The sequence below is a fragment of the Euphorbia lathyris genome, chromosome 3, assembly GCF_963576675.1.
Source record: "Euphorbia lathyris chromosome 3, ddEupLath1.1, whole genome shotgun sequence".
In the NCBI taxonomy this organism is placed as follows: Eukaryota; Viridiplantae; Streptophyta; class Magnoliopsida; order Malpighiales; family Euphorbiaceae; genus Euphorbia; species Euphorbia lathyris.
The window spans coordinates 19,139,976-19,146,892 of NC_088912.1; the positions used below are offsets into that span (position 1 = coordinate 19,139,976).

The 6,917-nt window shown below is 34.3% G+C and overlaps 1 long non-coding RNA gene across 1 annotated transcript; it reads right to left on the reverse strand.

Annotated features, from left to right (window-relative positions):
• Positions 1–2,640: 2,640 nt before the first annotated feature.
• LOC136223594 (uncharacterized) lies at positions 2,641–5,002 on the reverse strand. Its single transcript, XR_010686022.1, has 4 exons — positions 4,742–5,002; positions 4,068–4,143; positions 2,932–3,034; positions 2,641–2,838 (listed from the first exon to the last, which is right to left on the reverse strand). It is a non-coding gene; the product is annotated as an uncharacterized lncRNA (long non-coding RNA).
• Between the last annotated feature and the right edge of the window lie 1,915 nt (positions 5,003–6,917).

Genomic DNA, 6,917 nt, shown 5'->3' on the forward strand with positions numbered 1-6,917 from the left:
ACTTCTGGCCAGAAAGATTTTGGAATCTTACTTTGATATATCAATGCTCTAGTGATGTTGAGAATGTCTTGGTGTTTTCTCTCTACGACACCATTTTGTTGAGGAGTCTCTACACAACTTGTTTGATGAATGATTCCCTCCTTGGCATAGAACTGTGGCATGTTGAATTCCGCCCCATTGTCTGTTCGAATTACTTTGATGTGTACCTGGAATTGATTAGATACATATGCACAAAATGCCTGTACTGCATCCCTTGTTTCAGATTTGCATTTCATTAAATAAATCCAAACAAACCGACTATGATCATCAACAATGGTCAAGAAATAATGCTTTCCATTAAAGGAATTCAAAATAGGTCCCCAGATATCCATGTGAACTATATCAAAACCTCTATCTGCCCTATTTTTACTGAGTGTATAACTCTTCTTTTTCTGTTTAGAAAAATGACATATATCACAAGCTGCATGTCTATTGCTACTTGGAATTTTTGAATGGATATTGTGTAGAACATTGCTCCTCAAACTGGATGGATGTCCAAGGCGCATATGCCACACAGTGATGCTACTGCTGACAGATGCTGTGTTATTAACATGTTGAGTAAGATGTGGTTCTAGATGATATAGCCCCCCTATCATCTTAGCAGATCCAATCCTCAGGGATTTCTTCATATCCTGGATGATACAACCTTGTGAGGTAAAACACAGGCATAAATCTGATTTTTCAGTAAGTTTACTGATTGAAATCAAATTGTAATTGAATTGTGGTGCGTATAGGGCATCATATAGAATGATTTTTTCACCGAGGCACACTGTGCCTATATGAGTGACAGGGACAATTTGATTTGTAGGTAGCTGGACAGAAATGTTGCTTGTACATTTGTAATCCCTGAAGTAACTTAAATTGCAAATGACATGGTCTGTTGCCCCTGTGTCAACTATCCAGCTATCATGGATGGTGTGTGGTTTAGATAAGGAAGAGACTATACCAGAGTATGCTGTGTCAACCTTCTGATGACTATTTGCTGTAGCCACATGCTTTCCTTTGGAAGTCTCCCCTTCATTCTTCTGTGGAATCAGGCTCAGGATCTGATTGTACTGAGCTCGAGTAAGGGTGAATGGAGACGTATCATCTTCATTTGAGAAAGTTTCCAGATCTGCTTCATGTGTTGATTGTTGAGTCATAACTTGATTTGCTCTAGGATACCTTTGCTGTGTGTTTCTACTCCCGTATCCAGGCGGGAAACCATGTTTCCTGTAGCATATATCCTCTGTGTGGCCTTCTTTGTCACAATAAGTGCACATAACTCCTTTTTTGTATCCTGATTTTTTATAATTTTGAGAGTTGCTGTGATTTGGAGGATTATGGTTATATTTCCTGTTTGGAGGATTGGAATTGTTCTTTTGGTGGTTGAAAGCAACAAACGCAGTAGGCTCGATTGAATTAGAGTTTGAGTTGGTGTTTGGTTGGTTTGCTGAATTGGTTTGCCTCTCATGTTGAGTGGCTAGGTTAAATACACGATTCATGGTTGGTATAGGTTCCATAAGCAAAATCTGAGAACACAAGGTTGTAAAATTGCTATTCAGGCCTCTCAGAAAGGTGATAACCTGATCTGAGTCCTGATAGCTTCTAAACTTTGCTATGGCTCCACATGAACATACAAGATCACAAGTACACTTAGGCAACGGTCTGTAGTTTAGAAGTTCATCCCATAGAATTTTCATCTGTGTATAATAATCAGAAATTGGAAGATTACCTTGCTGAAAGAATTGAATCTCTCTTTGAAGTTCTGCTATGCGGATGTTATCCCCTTGAGCAAATCGATCTTTGAGATCCTCCCAAACCGCACTTGCAGTATCAATCCACATTATGCTCTGGCCGACTGAGTGGAGATTGAGTGTATAATCCAGGACAGAACCATGGTATTACACCTATCCCAAGTTTGAAATTGAGTAGGATTGGTTCGATTTGGTGCAACAATCGAGCCATCTACAAAACCATATTTGTTTTTGGAAATCAATGCGATCCTCATGGATCTAGCCCATTGATAATAACACTATACCATAAAACCCCTAATGCAACCAAGTGAAATTGTTGGCTTAGACCCCTTTTTGAGTTGCAGTAGGCCAAAAATAGGCCTAACGCAACAAAAATCCAATTGTTGCGGACGCTCCTGTAGCATTATTTGCTAATGCAACAATTTGTAAACAATAGCAACAATTAACAATTGTTGAATATTTTTTAATTTGTTGCAACTAATTTTTGATTCAAGCAACAAATTTATAAAATAATGCAACATATAATTATTGTTGCATTAAATTTAATGCAACTAATTTATTTAATTTTTGCGACAATTTTAATAGTTTCTGCAACACGAATTGCTTCTAATGCAACATTTATATTACTAGTGCAACAAATTTATGAATTTGCAACAATTTTAGTTCGAATTTGCAACATAATTGGTTAAAATTGCAACAATTTTAACTAGCTTCTGCAACAATTTTAACTGAATAATGCAACATATTTGATAGTTTTGCAACATATTTGGTAGCTTTTTGCAACATTTATAATTGAATTTTGCAACAATTGTAATCTGCATCTTTTTTGTTGCAATTCTTTTTAATAATTTCAACCTGTAATAAATACAAATTTTGACTAATTTCGGAAAGTGTAATATAAAATATGACAAATATATTTACAAACAATGATCCAAGTCATACATACACAATCTCTTGCAAAATAAGATAAAAGTATCATAATATATGTCCAATACATAGTTTTCAAATTCTAAGAAACCACAATCTTTGATCGATGTCACTCGTTATCTTCCCTATCATCATCCTGTACAAGAATTGACGTATTAACTCATGTCAGTTGCAAATTCTCATTATAAAATTATACTATAATAATGTACAAGTTATTTTATATATTTACCTCAGTGCTTAGCTCATTCGATACATTATTAGGAATGATGCTTTTGCAGAAGTTTAATCTCCCCTTCCCCGTATTCAGTGAAAAAATCCACATCAACAGATGACTGCAACAACATGTCGAAAGGCAACTCATTAAAGTTCATCAAAATTTCTGTTATATAACTGAATTGATTTGTAATATCATAATTTCAACATTATTTCTGTTACATAACTTGAAACTTCGGAACATGCGTGAACTTGTTTAATATCAACAGAATCAACACATGTATTTCGAAAATGGTCATCCTATTCAAGAAAAAAAAGGTGACTAGGAGGATTTCTTCCATCAGAAATACTTGATGTAATCGCCAAAACTATTGCTGGAGTCCAAATACTTAAAAATTTGACATTAGAATAACTGTTTTTTCGTCATTTAGCTACAAATTCAACTAGAAATAATCATTTGGTCTACTTTATCTGCATAACCACAATGATTGCAAGAGTACAAATTACAAATTGAAAAAGTAGCTGTTTACATTTATCAATAAGGAAACCTTAAATTGGGATGAAACATCCAATCCACATCAACAAAGTAAAGACGGAAGTAAAATGTTTTTGTTGATGAAGTGCATAAAAGAGGACACAAATTGCTGCTTAGCAAGTAAAATTTGATTCTAGTTCTCATTAATTCATGATATTAACCCAACATCTCATAACTTTCCAAAGACAAGATTACCTTTCACAACCTAATCATAACTTCCCAATTTATTTATTTTCAAAATAAAAAACAAATATGCCTAATATTGTTGAAGTGGGACCTTCAAGTCTTCAACTATTTTTGCAATGAAGGGGACATAAGCATGTGGAGAAAGAAGTCTAAACACTCAAATGACAAGTTGTTCCCTCATACCCTAAAATGAAGGAAATATACCCACAATAACTGTAGAAAGTATTATCCAGTACAAATGAGTAAATAGAAGTAACAAGAGTACCATACTTGAAATAAGTGACAATCCAGATAAATATATGCATCTTAGCCATCAAAAAGAGAAAAAGCAAAAGCAACTACAGATTCAAAATTAATCAAGATTGATCTTGCTTCAGGATGAACAAGCTTATAAATAGTAAAAAATGCGTAAAATGAGCTATTGAATTTACCTTTTTTCGTTGATCAGGCTGCATCTTAGCAACAAAGCATCAAGAATCTTTATCCTAATTACTTGCCTGTTTTAATCTGCATATCATTGAAGACTGAAGATCATATGTCCAATCTGAATCGCATTTTATTAAAAAAAAAATAAAAAATAAAAGGAAAGTTAACTAAAAGGCCAGGCATCACAATCTTAATAAAAAGAGGAAGTGATCATTTGATATTCAAATCAGATTAAGGTTTTGAAACACCATCCAGAGCCTATAATGGTTTTGGTTGTGTTTACGAAACCCGTTTGAGAGTATCAAAGGACTCTCCTCCCATAAAAAAGAACCAGAATTAGGCAAGTAAGGAAACATGGAGTATAACAGGGGTGGAAATCATAAAACTGAAACAACACAGCCAAGCATCTCATAAGTATCGCAATAATCATCCCAAACACAGCGAATATGGCCAAATACCTATCTCAAGCCAAACAAGCACAGCAAAACACCTCATAGGTATCTCAAACCAAGCAAACTCAGTAAAACTTCAATCTCAAACTCAAACAAACATAGCAAGCATCTAGCATACCCATTACGCCTCCAAGAGTTCTTAGAACTCGCAAAAGGACCCGAAGAGAAACCGAGGTCGGAGAAAGGGGAGAAAGAGAGCAAAGAAACCCACAAACCTCAAAACTCACCTTTGCATGTAGATTGTATACCGACTGAACCTCCTCAGGAAGAGTTCCTCATCGGAGGCTTGAATTCTCGACGTTCCCGAACTTCGCCCCACGAGACCCAAAAGGTCTGAAATTAGGCGAAAATCGCAGGAGATAGTTAGGGGAGCCCAGGGGAGAGTGAATGAGAGTGAAATCGGAGAGAAAAGAACTTAGAAAAACATGGAGTCGAGGGGGGAACGCCGATCGCCATAGGAGAAGAGGAAGAAGAAGAGGTATGGCTGTGGCTGCTGAAGTTTGTGGATCTAAATCCCTAAAAATCCAAACATAAAAATCTGTAGTTTCAATTTGACCCTCAACCTTATCAATTGTTCAAAATGAACCCCAGATTTCTAATTGATTTCAACCAAATCCCTCAATCCAAATCAAACATGCTAAGGCAAGCCCGCTTCCGCCACTTCCATGTCCAAGTTAAACATTCAGGCCCATCCTCCATGATTAGTTAATTTGATTAGTTTTATTAATTTAGTTAAACAATTGATTTAATATATCCTCCATTCTTTTTTAAAATTCTTATTAGTTAATTAAAATTAATTTTCATCTATTAATTCAATTTTTTATTTACATTTTAGCCTTAATTTAGTCAACTTAGATCAATTTACTATGTCTAGTTAATTTTTTATATTAGTTAGTTTATGGGTAAAGAAAGCAGTAGATACTATTAGTGAATGGTTAACAAAAGAAAACATTCTATTTTATCAATTGTGTAAAAATTATAATATTTAAAAATTATAACATTTGTTACTTAATTAGTGAATGGTTAACAAGAAATAGAATGGAGGGGATACCATTTCCTGGTCCCGCCCCGTACCTGCCTACGGAGACCAATCCCGTCCCTGCCAAAAACCGAGGCAGGGCCACGACGGCTATGGATATTCCCTACCCCAGTTGCATCCCTAGTTCTTCTCAACTAATTTTCCCCAGAATGAACGGTGATATGGTCAAGTCCGGCGCGGTCTAAGCCCGCCAAAAACTGGACCGGCTTGGGCTTTACGAATTTTACATCGGCCCAGCCAGGCCCGATATACTATAATATATATATATATATATATTATAATATATAAATTTAAAAATTATATTTATATAAATTATAATATATATATATTTATTTTAATTGTAATATATAAATATAAATGGGCTTGGATAGGCGGGCTTGGGATTCATATCTTAGGTCCCAGCCCGATTAAATTTCGTACGGATCGGGCTGTGTTTGGGCTTGTTAGGCTTTATTAAAAGCTCGACAGGCCCGGCCCGAGCCCGGCCCATGCTGAGGTCTAATAAAAATTAGAAAATTTCTTTTACAAGTTTATAGATTAATAAAAAAATTAATATTTAATATTATATAATTATTTCCAAAAATTAATATTATATAATTGTTCTAAAAAATTAATATTTATATATATTAATAAAATATTAAATTATTTTAATTGCAACATTATATATTTGTTAGTTTTTCTTTATTTTTGTTGCATTTGATCACTTAAATGTCAAATGCAACAATTATAATTTTGTTGCTTTCTCGGTTTTACCTTATTTTTTTGTAACAATTTAAACAAATTGTTGGATTAACTTGCTTAAAAGCAACATGACAAGTAACAATTAATATTTTTGTTGTATAATTGTTTATAATTTTGCTAATTTGAAGATTATTGCAATAAAAATGCAACATTATTGAAATACAACAAAATAAACTCATTTAATGCATCAATTTAAAAGCAACAAATTCAAATTTGGTTGCATTAGGGGTTTTATGGTATAGTGTAATTTGCTCCTGTTAACACAGTGGTTACAAGGACTAAGGCTGGGTTTTCATTTGCAGGAGGAAGTAGGGGCTGGAAGGTGCGATTGGAAGATTAGCCATTCGAAGAATGAAGGATTTCTGAGAATTTTGGTGAAGGAGATTATGCAGAAAAAGAAAAATAGAAAAGAGGAAGATCTTTCAGATCTGATGCGGAACTTGAAATTTGCTCTGATACCATCACAAATTGTGTGATGTAAAATACTTTTTCATATCATAATTCCTTAATACATCACTGTGCATAGCCCTCCTTATATATACAAAGTCAGGGGTAATATAACAAACTATACAGCTGTAAATCTAAAGTGAAATTAGTTAAATGAAATGGGTAAAGAGGTAAAG